The sequence below is a fragment of the Coregonus clupeaformis genome, unplaced genomic scaffold (genome assembly GCF_020615455.1).
Source record: "Coregonus clupeaformis isolate EN_2021a unplaced genomic scaffold, ASM2061545v1 scaf3280, whole genome shotgun sequence".
NCBI classification, from domain to species: domain Eukaryota; kingdom Metazoa; phylum Chordata; class Actinopteri; order Salmoniformes; family Salmonidae; genus Coregonus; species Coregonus clupeaformis.
Window position 1 is genome coordinate 1 of NW_025536734.1, and position 16046 is coordinate 16046.

General features: G+C 43.6%; 1 long non-coding RNA gene across 1 annotated transcript; it reads right to left on the reverse strand.

Moving 5' to 3' along the window:
- Positions 1-980: 980 nt before the first annotated feature.
- On the reverse strand, positions 981-15757 carry LOC123489775. The gene is made up of 4 exons (XR_006660649.1): positions 15534-15757; positions 15353-15421; positions 4038-4062; positions 981-1005 (listed from the first exon to the last, which is right to left on the reverse strand). It is a non-coding gene; the product is annotated as an uncharacterized LOC123489775 (long non-coding RNA).
- Positions 15758-16046: the final 289 nt, after the last annotated feature.

Below are 16046 nucleotides of genomic sequence, written 5' to 3' on the forward strand. Positions count from 1 at the left end.
AAAGCCACGTAATAGTTAGGACCTACAGTGGCAGGTAGCCCAGTGGTAATAAGATCAGTAGGCCAGTAATCGAAGGTCGCTGGTTTGAGTCCCAAGCTGACTAAGTTTGAAAAAATCTGTTGATGTGCACTAACCCTAATTGCTCCTGTAAGTTGCTCTGGATAAGAGCTGTCTGCTAAATAACAAATATAAATGTAAACTCTGTTGTCAATAAGCAGGTACCTTACCAGGGGAATCATATAGTCATCATGACTTACCTTTGACTTCCTTGCCCATCCTGTCTTTCCACAATCTCCGCCTTGGCCCGTATAGCCTTCCCTGATTGAGACAGGATACTGGTACTGTCCCATGTCACCAAGTCTTTCCTTTTCACCTCCTAGAAGAAGGAAAGTACATCAATCATCACTATATTTAAGCTCCTGACCATCATGATCCTTGCTTGGCTTTAATAAAAATGTCCAGCAAGAAAGAGGGAGATCATGCATGAGACACATATCCAGCTTCTGTCAAGGTTATGATGTCAAATTATTTTTGGGGGTTCTTACACGGATAAACCATTGACTACAACAGCCAGTAAATCACCTCCCTTACCAGGTATTTCTGTCGATGTTTTCGACCAATTATATGATTGACCATGTTGGGTAAGGTTGCATCCAGATCGCACATTCTGCAGATGTATCTGGGGCCAGGCTGACCGTCACGGGAGACCGGCTCCACCTCGTCCAGAACACTCAAACCTGACATGAAGAAATAAGACGTACAGGTCAGAAAGAGACACTTCCCTAAACAGATAACTATCATTAGTCTCTTAACTATTTTTGATCCAGTTCTCTTCTACAAGTATGTGCTCTTTGGGCACCAACTTAAAGTTAGAATTTTGTGTTGAATTAGACATGGTTTTAAAATACAGTAGTTGACGATGATGGGCTCATCAAGCTTCAGGTATCGCAAGTAGTGTTTGATATCCGTGAAATGTGGTAACCTCATGATCCCTGGTAGCTTGTCCTGTGAGACCCACAACATCAGTTAGAGATCAATGCCACAATCAATGATATGGTCTTTAACAACACACAGAGTACGGCTGTAAAAACGTACAAATCTTAGTTAGCACTGGAAAAGTCAATAATTCACATACAGTGGGGTCCTAAATTATTGGCACCCTTGATAAAGATGAGCAAAATTACTATATTGTATGCCAACAAAAAGGGAAATTATATTATTTTATACTAATACAATTGCTCAGAGAAAGATTTTGTTTAACAAGTAATAATTTTATCAAAAAGGTAGGGGTCAAAATTGACATCTCTGTTTTCAATACATCACCTTGCGAGGATAATGGCACTGAACCTTTTTCTAAAATGTTTTACGAGTTGGAGAACACATTGGGAGGGATCTTAGAACATTCCTCTATACAGAATCCTTCCAGGTCCTTCGTCTGCGCTTATGAACTGCCCTCTACAGTTCAACCAACTGCAATCAAGTGCTTGTTTTCACAAATGGTTAACATGCATGGATAACCTGGCTATCATCGTCCATGCGTGATATGTTACAGATATACACTGAGATGATGGATTGGTCTGCTGAGGGAATCAAACATTCCACTCAGAATCTGCGAGTCACTACCAAGAGATTATGGTACTTCTGCTGACTGGTGCAGGTGTTTCTTGCAGCGTTCCTTCACCCAAATCAGCCACAGAAATCGCAATGACCTCACAGGGGCGGAAATCCCACTTCTGACAACTGCAGCAAAACCAGAAGTAGCTGTGGGTCCAAGGGGAGTGAACTAACTGCAGCCCGATAGAATTGAGTCTCTTCAAAGAGATTGAAGCATGCTTACCAGGGACAGGATCGTGCAATGTTTGTCTAATATCTCAGCAAAATTATTAATTTTTTTGGACACTGAGTTGTGAGAATAGCAGGCACAGCTCAACACATCCACTGTTAAGTCTTGAGTGTCTTACAGTCTGTGCAACGTAGAACTCTTGAAGTGTCCATTAGGACATTCGGATTGCAAGAAAATAGAGGGCAGTCGAGGAACAGTGATGCAAATCATCATAGCGGTGACCATGTGTACAGCTAAGCTCTCTTGCTGTTAATATTAGTTCATACGACATATGGATTTAGGTTTCTTCGCCTTTTTAACATTGTTCACAAATAAAGGAAAATACTGCTGCTCTAAAGGTCATCTGAAACAGTTTAAGGCAACATTTGAGTGTGCATACCGATAGTTAGCAAGAACGAGCACAATGCAAAGAGTCCCATTTATTTTATTTAGCAGTGTGGGAGGGCTGTGGGACCACATGACTGCGGCCTCAGCCAAGGTTGCTTTGCACGGGAAACACATCACCCGAAGTGCACAGGGGTGGGAGAATGGGACAACGCATAGAACTCGAGTAGCCACTTGCACTAAGCAAGGGACTTTGCTAATCACGTCTGGTTGAGGAAGGGCTGTGTGATTGCTGGCAGGTCAGTCTGTGGGCCACATCTTTCACTGCATTCGCATTTAGGAGTTCCCCCTATAGAGAAGCTTTTGAGGAAAGTGATTGAGGGGGCTTTCCAATTCCATTGCCAGGTCCGCCTTATTAAAGCATAGACAAACACACACAACAATGTCCTTTGGATGTTTATTTTCCTCTGTTCAGCTAGCATCTTCCAGTACATGGAGAATAGGAGAACCACATACTTACTTAGACTCAATTCACAGTTCACAGATATGGAGCCAATTGATTGGTGTGACATTTATTCCACACAGACATTTATTTTAGTCTTAATGGTTTCAGGTGGTGGACTGCAGACATACTATGGTTTAATGCCCTGTTGAAATATCGGTGAGCATTGACTTAATCCATTGTTATTTCAGAAAGAGTTGGTTTGGCAAAACAGCTATTTTTTGCAGTAACAAATAATCAGGTTCTGTTTCCTCTCGTACCAATGAGTGGACGTCACACGGAAACGGGAAGAGCACATTTTTTGCAGATATGTGCACAGAAACTGCTACCATGTGAGGCTATAGTACTGAACTTCATATTCCCTCTCCAATGATCTATTCAAAACTGTTTATCGCTGATTGAAGGTAGAGTCAGCAATGCACAAAGTAAACAGCAATATAGGACCGATTTCCCCAACAACTAAAAGCATGGTTAGTGCTATCCGGGATCCTTGGAACATCCCTACCCTAAACCCTAGAGCTGGGATGATAAACCGAAGATGATCGACACCGACCATACCGATCACTTATCGCAAGCATTTTGCTGACATCGTTCATTACGATAAGTAGCCTATACTAGAGAAATGTGAAGTTTGAAATGAAAGTTTACTAATATGGGTGATTGTTAATGGGCCAATTGATTGCTACAGCCATCAAACTAGTAGTAGTACTTTAAAGGATAATAAATAAATAAACTGGTGCACGTTATTAACTTGTTCTATTTATCGTTGTCACATCAATTCAGGCATGTTTTTACAATATGGATTTTTGTCCATATCGCTCTAGCTCTACTAAACCTTTCCCCTAATCCTTTTACATTTCAACGGGGTGATGTCAGAGTTGGGATGTCCCAAGGACATGGTTTAGACATTTCCAAGAGCACGAGACTAAACTTCTCTGCTGTTGAATGACACAAATGTAAAATGTCAGTTGTGCTTAGAATTAGCTCTATGTACCTGTGGTCCTGCAACTATCACATAGTGGCTATTGAAGTGCACATGAGCAGATACTCTGTGCATGGTTTGTATCACACTCATCTGATCTGAGGTGCTGCATGGTGCTCCCCTCGTGGCAGCTTCATATCGCAGCATCTCAGTTTAATAGAATTTTACTCAACAAAAACGACGTTGTACCAACCCTTCCGTACAACCTATCTGCAAAGTGCACTAACACTATTGGCACAGAGGGTAGTGCTTGCCTTGTGAGCCTGGTTTGAAACTCTGAACTTCCTTTATCCCTGCCAGAAGGAAGGGGGCAGCAACAAGCCACTTACCGAGGTCCAAGCTCATCGTCGACAATCAGTGAGTGAAGGGAAGATGAAATTACTTACCAGTAGCAACCAGGGTGTCCTCTTTCTGTCAGGAATGAAGGGAGACGCAACCGAGAAAACAGGTTCAGTTAAGTCAATCAGCAATGGATCATTGGGTAACTGGTTGGTGTAACCAGCAACCTTGCTATCATAACTACAGATAAAGATGGGGTTAGGATCCATGACGGAATCACATACATATAATGGGAAGCCACACCTAAAGCTCGAGGTGCACTGATGGGCCATTTGGGAGTGAGACTATACATTATTCCAATCTCGACTCCGACCTGGACCTTACCTGCCCTTTCATTTAGTACCTATACTTCCGTTGTTTGGGTTTGAGACAAACTTAGCAACTGGGAGTCTTCATTTGATTTGAAAGCTTTAAAAAATATTGAGTACATTATTGGAATTTGTGTTTTGTCCGTTGCTCTTTGTCCATCCTCTTATGTTCACTAGCGCATTGTAATGCTAAATGGTGGTTTGAAAACGATGAAATATCTCCAAGTGGCATACAGCGACTGTGCAAGCGGAATGTGGTTGCTTCAACTATAATTTCTAGTGTCAGAAAAATGCCAGTGGAAGACACTCTGGCATACTTCAGAGGTGAATAAGATCCATGATACTGTGGTGACAAAGTCCTGTAAGTAAGTTAAGAAGGGTGAATCCTTTCCCTAAGAAATTGTCTTCACTTGAATGAGGTTACCAAGGGAAGACAATATATTTATCTATCATAATACTTGGCTTCGACAACGGTTCAATGCAGATGGCTCCGGATAGGGCTTCGACATAATTTGTACGCTAAACCAGGGCATGCAGATCCGGTGTAAATGAAAAATAATGAACACTATTCCAATTGAGACTAGTGAACAGCTTTGTACAGAGTTTACATTTGTCTCACTTAACAGGAGCCGACAGTGTTTCTTATAAAAACATCTTGAAATACTTAAGGACATTTTTGTTTTCAATATTAATCACGAACAGACCCAAGCAGGAAGACAAGACATAGGTGTCCCTTCTGGAGATGAACTGCTTTTGAGTGCAAAAAGGTCAGTCTTTGGAGCAGCAGTGACGTTGAAGAGGATCAAGTTGTTCCATAATCAATCAATCAATCAATTTTATTTTATATAGCCCTTCTTACATCAGCTAATATCTCGAAGTGCTGTACAGAAACCCAGCCTAAAAACCCCAAACAGCTAGTAATGCAGGTGTAGAAGCACGGTGGCTAGGAAAAACTCCCTAGAAAGGCAAAACCTAGGAAGAAACCTAGAGAGGAACCAGGCTATGAGGGGTGGCCAGTCCTCTTCTGGCTGTGCCGGGTGGAGATTATAACAGAACCATGCCAAGATGTTCAAAATGTTCATAAGTGACAAGCATGGTCAAATAATAATCAGGAATAAATCTCAGTTGGCTTTTCATAGCCGATCATTAGAGTTTAAAACAGCAGGTCTGGGACAGGTAGGGGTTCCATAACCGCAGGCAGAACAGTTTAAACTGGAATAGCAGCAAGGCCAGGCGGACTGGGGACAGCAAGGAGTCACCACGGCCGGTAGTCCCGACGTATGGTCCTAGGGCTCAGGTCTCTCAGTTGGCTTTTCATAGCCGATCATTTAGAGTTGAAAACAGCAGGTCTGGGACAGGTAGGGGTTTCGTAGCCGCAGGCAGAACAGTTGAAACTGGAATAGCAGCAAGGCCAGGCGGACTGGGACAGCAAGGTGTCATCATGCCCGGTAGTCCTGACGTATGGTCCTAGGGCTCAGGTTCTCGAGAGAGAAAGAGAGAAACGAGAGAATTAGAGAGAGCATACTTAAATTCACACAGGACACTGGATAAGACAGGAGAAGTACTCCAGGTATAACCAACTAACCCCAGCCCCCGACACATAAACTACTGCAGCATAAATACTGGAGGCTGAGACAGGAGCGGTCCGGAGACACTGTGGCCCCATCCGAAGAAACCCCGGACAGGGCCAAACAGGAAGGATATAACCCCACCCACTCCGCCAAAAGCACAGCCCCGCACCACTAGAGGGATATCCCCAACCACCAACTTACAATCCTGAGACAAGGCCGAGTATAGCCCACAGAGGTCTCCCACCACAGCACAAACCAAGGGGGCGCCAACCCAGACAGGAAGATCACGTCAGTAACTCAACCCACTCAAGTGACGCACCCCTCCCAGGGACGGCATGAAAGAGCACCAGCAAGCCAGTGACTCAGCCCCTGCAACAGGGTTAGAGGCAGAGAACCCCAGTGGAGAGGGGAACCGGCCTGGCAGAGACAGCAAGGGCTGTTCGTTGCTCCAGCCTTTCCGTTCACCTTCACACTCCTGGGCCAGACTACACTCAATCATATGACCTACTGAAGAGATAAGTCTTCAGTAAAGACTTAAAGGTTGAGACCGAAGTCTGCGTCTCTCACATGGGTAGGCAGACTGTTCCATAAAAATGGAGATCTATAGGAGAAAGCCCTGCCTCCCGCTGTTTGCTTAGAAATTCTAGGGACAATTAGGAGGCCTGCGTCTTGTGACCGTAGCGTACGTATTGGTGTACGGCAGGACCAATCGGAAAGATAGGTAGGAGCAAGCCCATGTAACGCTTTTTATAGGTTAACAGTAAAACCTTGAAATCAGCCCTTGCCTTAACAGGAAGCCAGTGTAGGGAAGCTAGCACTGGAGTAATATGATCAAATTTCTTGGTTCTAGTCAGGATTCTAGCAGCCGTATTTAGCACTAACTGAAGTTTATTTAGTGCTTTATCCGGTAGCCGGAAAATAGAGCATTGCAGTAGTCCAATCTAGAAGTAACAAATGCATGGATCAATTTTTTCTGCATCATTTTTGGACAGAAAATTTCTGATTTTTGCAATGTTACGTAGATGGAAAAAAAGCTGTCCTTGAAACAGTCTTGATATGTTCTCAAAAGAGAGATCAGGGTCAAGAGTAACGCCTAGGTCCTTCACAGTTTTATTTGAGACGACTTTACAACCATCAAGATTAATTGTCAGATTTAACAGAAGATCTCTTTGTTTCTTGGGACCTAGAACAAGCATCTCTGTTTTGTCCGAGTTTAAAAGTAAAAGTTTTCAGCCATCCACTTCCTTATGTCTGAAACACAGGCTTCTAGCGAGGGCAATTTTGGGGCTTCACCATGCTTCATTGAAATGTACAGCTGTGTGTCATCCGCATAGCAGTGAAAGTTAACATTATGTTTTCGAATAACATCCCCAAGAGGTAAAATATATAGTGAAAACAATAGTGGTCCTAAAACGGAACCTTGAGGAACACCGAAATGTACAGTTGATTTGTCGGAGGACAGACCATTCACAGAGACAAACTGATATCTTTCCGACAGGTAGGATCTAAAACCAGGCCAGAACTTGTCCGTGTAGACCAATTTGGGTTTCCAGTCTCTCCAAAAGAATGTGGTGATCGATGGTGTCAAAGGCAGCACTAAGGTCTAGTAGCACGAGGACAGATGCAGAGCCTCGGTCTGACGCCATTAAAAGGTCATTTACCACCTTCACAAGTGCAGTCTCAGTGCTATGATGGGGTCTAAAACCAGACTGAAGCATTTCGTATACATTGTTTGTCTTCAGAAAGGCAGTGAGTTGCTGCGCAACAGCTTTTCTAAAATTTTTTGAGAGGAATGGAAGATTCGATATAGGCCGATAGTTTTTTATATTTTCCGGGTCAAGGTTTGGCTTTTTCAAGAGAGGCTTTATCACTGCCACTTTTAGTGAGTTTGGTACACATCCGGTGGATAGAGAGCTGTTTATTATGTTCAACATAGGAGGGCCAAGCACAGGAAGCAGCTCCTTCAGCAGTTTAGTAGGAATAGGATCCAGTATGCAGCTTGAAGGTTTAGGAGGCCATGATTATTTTCATCATTGTGTCAAGAGATATAGTACTAAAACACTTAAGTGTCTCTCCCGATCCCAGGCCCTCGCAGAGCTGTGCAGATCCAGGACAGCTAAGCCCTGGAGGAATACGCAGATTCAAAGAGGAGTCCGTAATTTGCTTTCTAATGGTCATGATCTTTTCCTCAAAGAAGTTCGTGAATTTATCACTGCTGAAGTGAAAACCATCCTCTCTTGGGGAATGCTGCTTTTTAGTTAGCTTTGCAACAGTATCAAAAAGAAATTTTGGATTGTTCTTATTTTCCTCGATTAATTTGGAAAAGTAGGATGATCGAGCAGCAGTGAGGGCTCTTCGGTACTGCACGGTACTGTCTTTCCAAGCTAGTCGGAAGACTTCCAGTTTGGTGTGGCGCCATTTCCGTTCCAATTTCCTGGAAGCTTGCTTCAAAGCTCGGGTATTTTCTGTATACCAGGGAGCTAGTTTCTTATGACAAATGTTTTTCGTTTTTAGGGGTGCAACTGCATCTAGGGTATTGCGCAAGGTTAAATTGAGTTCCTCAGTTAAGTGGTTAACTGATTTTTGTCCTCTGACGTCCTTGGGTAGGCAGAAGGAGTCTGGAAGGGCATCAATGAATTTTTGTGTTGTCTGAGAATTTATAGCACGACTTTTGATGCTCCTTGGTTGGGGTCTGAGCAGATTATTTGTTGCGATTGCAAACGTAATAAAATGGTGGTCCGATAGTCCAGGATTTTGTGGAAAAACATTAAGATCTACAACATTTATTCCATGGGACAAAACTAGGTCCAGAGTATGACTGTGGCAGTGAGTAGGTCCAGAGACATGTTGGACAAAACCCACTGAGTCGATAATGGCTCCGAAAGACTTTTGGAGTGGGTCTGTGGACTTCTCCATGTGAATATTAAAATCACCAAAAATTAGAATATGATCTGCTATGACTACAAGGTCTGATAGGAATTCAGGAAACTCAGAGAGGAACGCTGTATATGGCCCAGGAGGCCTGTAAACAGTAGCTATAAAAAGTGATTGAGTAGGCTGCATAGATTTCATGACTAGAAGCTCGAAAGATGAAAACGTCATTTTTTTTTGTAAATTGAAATTTGCTATCGTAAATGTTAGCAACACCTCCGGCTTTGCGGGATGCACGGGAATATGGTCACTAGTGTAACCAGGAGGTGAGGCCTCATTTAACACAGCAAATTCATCTGGCTTAAGCCATGTTTCGAGTCAGGCCAATCACATCAAGATTATGATCAGTGATTAGTTCATTGACTATGACTGCCTTTGAAGTGAGGGATCTAACATTAAGTAACCCTATTTTGAGATGTGAGGTATCACGATCTCTTTCAATAATGGCAGGAATGGAGGAGGTCTTTATCCTAATAAGATTGCTAGGGTGAACACCACCATGTTTAGTTTTGCCCAACCTAGGTCGAGGCACAGACACAGTCTCAATGGGTATGGCTGAGCTGACTACACTGACTATGCTATTGGCAGACTCCACTAAGCTGGCAGGTTGGCTAACAGCCTGCTGCCTGGCCTGCACCCTATTTCACTGTGGGGCTAGAGGAGTTAGAGCCCTATCTATGTTGGTAGATAAGAGGAGAGCACCCTCCAGCTAGGATGGAGTCCGTCACTCTCAGCAGGTCAGGCTTGATCCTGTTTGTGGGTGAGTCCCAGAAAGAGGGCCAATTATCCACAAATGTTATCTTTTGGGAGGGGCAGAAAACAGTTTTCAACCAGCGATTGAGTGCTGAGACTCTGCTGTAGAGCTCTGTCACTTCCCCTAACTGGGAGGGGCCAGAGACAATTACTCGATGCCGACACATCTTTCTAGCTGATTTACACGCTGAAGCTATGTTGCACTTGGTGACCTCTGACTGTTTCATCCTAACATCGTTGGTGCCGACGTGGATAACAATATCTCTATACTCTCTACACTCGCCAGTTTTAGCTTTAGCCAGCACCATCTTTAGATTAGCCTTAACGTCGGTAGCCCTGCCCCCTGGTAAACAGTGTATGATCGCTGGGTGATTCGTTTAAGTCTAATACTGCGGGTAATGGAGTCGCCAATGACTAGGGTTTTCAATTTGTCAGAGCTAATGGTGGGAGCCTTCGGAGTCTCCAGACCCCGTAACGGGAGGAGTAGAGACTAGAGAAGACTCAGACTCAGACTCCGACTCGCTACATAATGGGGAAAACCGGTTGAAGGTTTCTGTCGGCTGAATGAGCGACACCGGTTGAGCATTCCAACAGTATTTCCCTCCAGAAGCCATGAGAAAGTTGTCCGGCCGCGGGGACTGTGCGGGGGATTTATACTAACGTTACTGTCTGTACTTGCTGGTGGCACAGACGCTGTTTCTTCCTTTCCTACACTGATATTACTCTTGCCTAACGATTGCGTCTGAAGCTGGGCTTGTAGCACAGCTATTCTCGCCGTAAGGCGAGAATTCTCCTGTATATTATGAGTACAGCGACTGCAATTAGAAGACATCATGTTAATGTTACTACTTAGCTTCGGCTGTTGAAGATGTTGATGAACCATGTCCAGATGAAGCGTCCGGAGTGAAAAAGTTGAATAAGGGAAAAAAGTTGCGATGGAAAAAAGGAAAATAACGTAAAGTTGGCAGCTAAAACGCACAGGAAAATGAATAAGAATGGAACATGGGGATTGAAGAACCAAACCTAGTATGATGGCAAAGGTAGTCTCAACTTTGCATGGGAAAAGTAAACGGATTCATTTGAACCTATAAAGACAAGCCTAGACATGGTCCTCTGTAGCTCAGTTGGTAGAGCCTGGCGCTTGCAACGCCAGGATAGTGGGTTCAGAAAATGTATGCAAGCATGACTGTAAGTTGCTTGCGTCTGCCAAATGGCATATTATATTACAATCTTAGAAAATGTTTCCTTCTTCCAACTCTCTCTACATTCCAATATTCCCACAAGTTGTCATGACGATTCAAACCCAGTGATATCCATCAGCATTTTACAGCACCTAGACAGGGGACATCTCCGAGCGTCATGAATACGGCACAGAGTAAAAATGAAGGAATCGGGTAAGTTCCAAAGTCAACACCTTTCCACAAAGAATATGACCACCATTTTGTCTCTCGTGGTTTCTGTTCAACCATGACGCAACATGAAAAAAGTATATTGTTGGCCCACTCCCATATTAAGGTTGTTACTGGGAGCAAGAGGAATCAAGAGATAACAGAATTAAACTGAAATACAGTTCCAGTGTGCACAGATTTGTTACACATCCAGAGGTTTTGGATTCTTCATGGTGATTTGTTCGTTGATTCTTGTTGGCGTTATGCCATGTTCATCAACAATATTTACTAAAATAATATTTTTATGGAAAATACTGTACCATATATCGGGAGCACCAGAAGGTGCTGGTGGTAAACCAAAGGTGAAAGCAAAGCTGAACGTGATGTTTATTTAAGTCCATACCTTGCTGGTTATTTTGTACAAGTAGTATGAAGCCATCTGGAAAGAGGAAAAATACCATACGAGAGCACAAGTGAACAATAGTGGCTTTCTGGAAGCTCTTGAAAAATACAAAACACAGTACCTTGGTTCTGGAAAGAAGAGGTTAATAACAGAGGGACGTCTATGTGCAATTCCGTGGTAAAGGAATTATGCTGAGACTCAGATCTTTCACTGAAAAATGTATACCAAACAAAACCATTGATTTCAAAGTTTAACTAACTATAGAACTCTATGCATGCACAAGGACCACTTAACAATTTCCACTGAACATTTTACAAAAACACATTTACAGGAATAACTGTGCAGATACATTTGTTAACGGAATAAAACTGAGGGATCAAGTTGTTCCGCTGTTATTTGTAATTTATTTTGTACATAATGTTTCTGCCATCGTCTCTTATAACCAAAAAGAGCTTCTGAATATCAGGACAGCGATTACTCAATCCGTATTGGACAAATAATTTTTTTTCTTCAACGAGGCGGCGCAAGGATATCCTACAGACACCCGACAAGGCCCAAATCCCTGTCATTCGCATGAGGAAGAGACAGAGATATCGTGGACGTAGGTCGGGGTGCCTTGTAAGGATCCGACGGCGAGCGAGTAAACTGCCGCTCCCATCAATCCTATTAGCCAATCTTCAATCATTGGAAAATAAATTGGATGACCTAAGATTACGGTTATCCTACCAACGGGACAGTAAAAACTGTAATATCTTATGTTTCACCGAGTCGTAGCTGAACGACGACATGGATAACATACAGCTAGCGGGCTATACGCTACATCGGCAGGATAGACCGACTGACTCCGGTAAGACAAGGGGTGGCGGTCTGTGTATATTTGTAAACAACAGCTGGTGCACAAAATCAAATACTAAGGAAGTCTCGAGGTTTTGCATCTTATGATAAGCTGTAGACCACACTATTTACCAAGAGAGTTTTCATCTATATTTTTCATAGCTGTCTATTTACCACCACAAACCAATGCTGGCATTAAGATTGCACTGAATGAGCTGTATAAGGCCATAAGTCAACAGGAAAACGCTCATCCAGAGGCAGCGCTCCTAGTGGCCGGGGACTTTAATGCAGGGAAACTTAAATCCGTTCTACCTAATTTCTACCAGCATGTTAAATGTGCAACCAGAGGAAAAAAAACTCTAGACCACCTTTACTCCACACACAGAGACGCATACAAAGCTCTCCCTCGCCCTCCATTTGGCAAATCTGACCATAACTCTATCCTCCTGATTCCTGCTTATAAGCAAAAACTAAAGCAGGAAGCACCAGTGACTCGGTTAATAAAAAAGTGGTCAGATGACGCAGATGCTAAACTACAGGACTGTTTTGCTAGCACAGACTGGAACATGTTCCGGGATTCTTCAGATAGCATTGAGGAGTACACCACATCAGTCACTGGCTTCATCAATAAGTGCATCGATGATGTCGTCCCCACAGTGACGTACGTACATACCCCAACCAGAAGCCATGGATTACAGGAAACAGCCGCACTGAGCTAAAGTGTAGAGCTGCCGCTTTCAAGGAGCGGGACTCTAACCCGGACGCTTATAAGAAATCCCGCTATGCCCTCCGACGAACCATCAAACAGGCAAAGAGTCAATACAGGACTAAGATTGAATCGTACTACACCGGCTCTGACGCTCGTCAGATGTGGCAGGGCTTGAAAAATATTACAGACTACAAAGGGAAGCACAGCCGCAAGCTTCCCAGTGACACAAGCCTACCAGACGAGCTAAACCACTTCTATGCTCGTTCGAGGCAAGCAACACTGAAGCATGCATGAGAGCACCAGCTGTTCCGGATGACTATGTGATCACGCTCTCCGTAGCCGATGTGAGTAAGACTTTTAAGCAGGTCAACATTCACAAGGCCGCAGGGCCAGACGGATTACCAGGACGTGTACTCCGAGCATGTGCTGACCAACTGGCAAGTGTCTTCACTGACATTTTCAACATGTCCCTGACTGAGTCTGTAATAACATGTTTCAAGCAGACCACCATAGTCCCCGTGCCCAAGGACACTAAGATAACCTGCCTAAATGACTACTGACCCGTAGCACTGACGCCTGTAGCCATGAAGTGCTTTGAAAGGCTGGTCATGGCTCACATCAACACCATTATCCCAGAAACCCTAGACCCACTCCAATTTGCATACCGCTCCAACAGATCCACAGATGATGCAATCTCTATTGCACTCCACACTGCCCCTTTCCCACCTGGACAAGAGGAACACCTACGTGAGAATGCTATTCATTGACTACAGCTCAGCATTCAACACCATAGTGCCCTCAAAGCTCATCACTAAGCTAAGGATCCTGGGACTAAACACCTCCCTCTGCAACTGGATCCTGGACTTCCTGACGGGCCTCCCCCAGGTGGTAAGGGTAGGTAACAACACATCTGCCACACTGATCCTCAACACGGGGGCCCCTCAGGGGTGCGTGCTCAGTCCCCTCCTGTACTCCCCTGTTCACCCATGACTGCATGGCCAGGCACGACTCCAACACCATCATTAAGTTTGCCGACGACACAACAGTGGTAGGCCTGATCACCGACAACGATGAGACAGCCTATAGGGGAGGAGGTCAGAGACCTGGCCGTGTGGTGCCAGGATAACAACCTCTCCCTCAACGTGACCAAGACAAAGGAGATGATTGTGGACTACAGGAAAAAAAAAGAGGACTGAGCACGCCCCCATTCTCATCGACGGGGCTGTAGTGGAACAGGTTGAGAGCTTCAAGTTCCTTGGTGTCCACATCACCAACGAACTATCATGGTCCAAACACACCAAGACAGTCGTGAAGAGGGCACGACAAAGCCTATTCCCCCTCAGGAGACTGAAAAAATTCGGCATGGGTCCTCAGATCCTCAAAAAAATTATACAGCTGCACCATCGAGAGCATCCTGACTGGTTGCATCACCGCCTGGTATGGCAACTGCTTGGCCTCCGACCGCAAGGCACTACAGAGGGTAGTGCGTACGGTCCAGTACATCACTGGGGCCAAGCTTCCTGCCATCCAGGACCTCTATACCAGGCGGTGTCAGAGGAAGGCCCTAAAAATTGTCAAAGATTCCAGCCACCCTAGTCATAGACTGTTCTCTCTGCTACCGCACTGCAAGCGGTACCGAGTGCCAAGTCTAGGTCCAAAATACTTCTTAACAGCTTCTACCCCCAAGCCATAAGACTCCTGAACAACTAATCATGGCTACCCGGACTATTTGCACTGCCCCCCCACCCCATCTTTTTACGCTGCTGCTACTCTGTTAATTATTTATGCATAGTCACTTTAACTCTACCCACATGTACATATTACTTCAACTACCTCAACTAGCCGGTGCCCCCGCACATTGACTCTGCACCGGTACCCCCGTGTATATATAGTCTCCCTACTGTTATTTTATTTTACTTCTGCTCTTTTTTTTCTCAACACTTTTTTGTTGTTTTATTTTACTTTTTTATTAAAAATAAATGCACTGTTGGTTAAGGACTGTAAGTAAGAATTTCGCTGTTGTATTCGGCGCATGTGGCCAATAAAATTAGATTTGATTTGAGATTTTACTGTTATTTTATTTTATTTTGTTTTCGCCCAGTAATTTGTTTTACTTTTTTATTTTCACCTTTTATTTAACTAGGTACTGTGTAAATTGTTCAAAGTAGTCATTGTACATAGAGTTGTATGGTTTGTTAAACTTTGAAATCCATGGTTTTTGTTTGGCATACATTTTTTAAGTGAGAAAAAAAAAGTAATTCCATCACCATGGAATTGCCCTATTCAGCACATCCTCCTGATTGTAGTTGATAACAATTTTTAAACGTATCATTGTGATTTATTTTGTGAACAGCAATTTTACTCGTCATGTGTACTGACCTTATTACTCTAGTAGCTATAAGATAGTAACATATCGTTGTGAATTGTGAGTAGTTAAAATATTTCACTGCAACTTTGCTTCTTACCCTGATGTGTTGTATTGTAGTCAGGTGAATCTTATACAGGGTATCACCCCTTATGGATTTGGTGCAGACCTGAAAAATAGAAGATTCTTCATGATGTGGTGGTGAGAGAGATGGCTAGCCTAGTAACGTCGTTAGCTTGTTTGTAGCTTCTTGTGCCTAGGCTACTCTCAACGTTACTTACAGCACAGTCAATGAAGTCCACGGCATTAGGATCCTCGTACATCGTTTCGAGACCCTCCATTGTTGCCTGGAAATTGAAATGTAGCTATTTACCTAGCTAGCTGAACCGAGCTGAAGAGCCTATGTGGCTAGTAAACCGATGGGTGACTAAACAGCTAATGCTAACTTAGCGAAAACAAGCTTAAAAGATAACCGTATTTCCCACAGTGGAATTAAAAAGGACTGTCTTTTAGATTGGCGGATTTGATCCACAGTCTTTCCCAATTTTGTGAGTTTTTGCAAACTATGATAGTTATTTTTCAATAAAAGCGAAAGCTGGCTTGCTGCTTTCAGAAACCTACTTCCTGTTTTAACCGGTTGACCAACATACTTACTTCCTCCCCATGTTGCTGGTCCAAATGCTATACCACCACCTGCTGGACTGATGCTCATATTGCTTTACAATGTGACATTGAAAGTACTGTATTTTTAGAGGGCATGTGTCACTGTAAGTATACTGTAGTACACATGCATA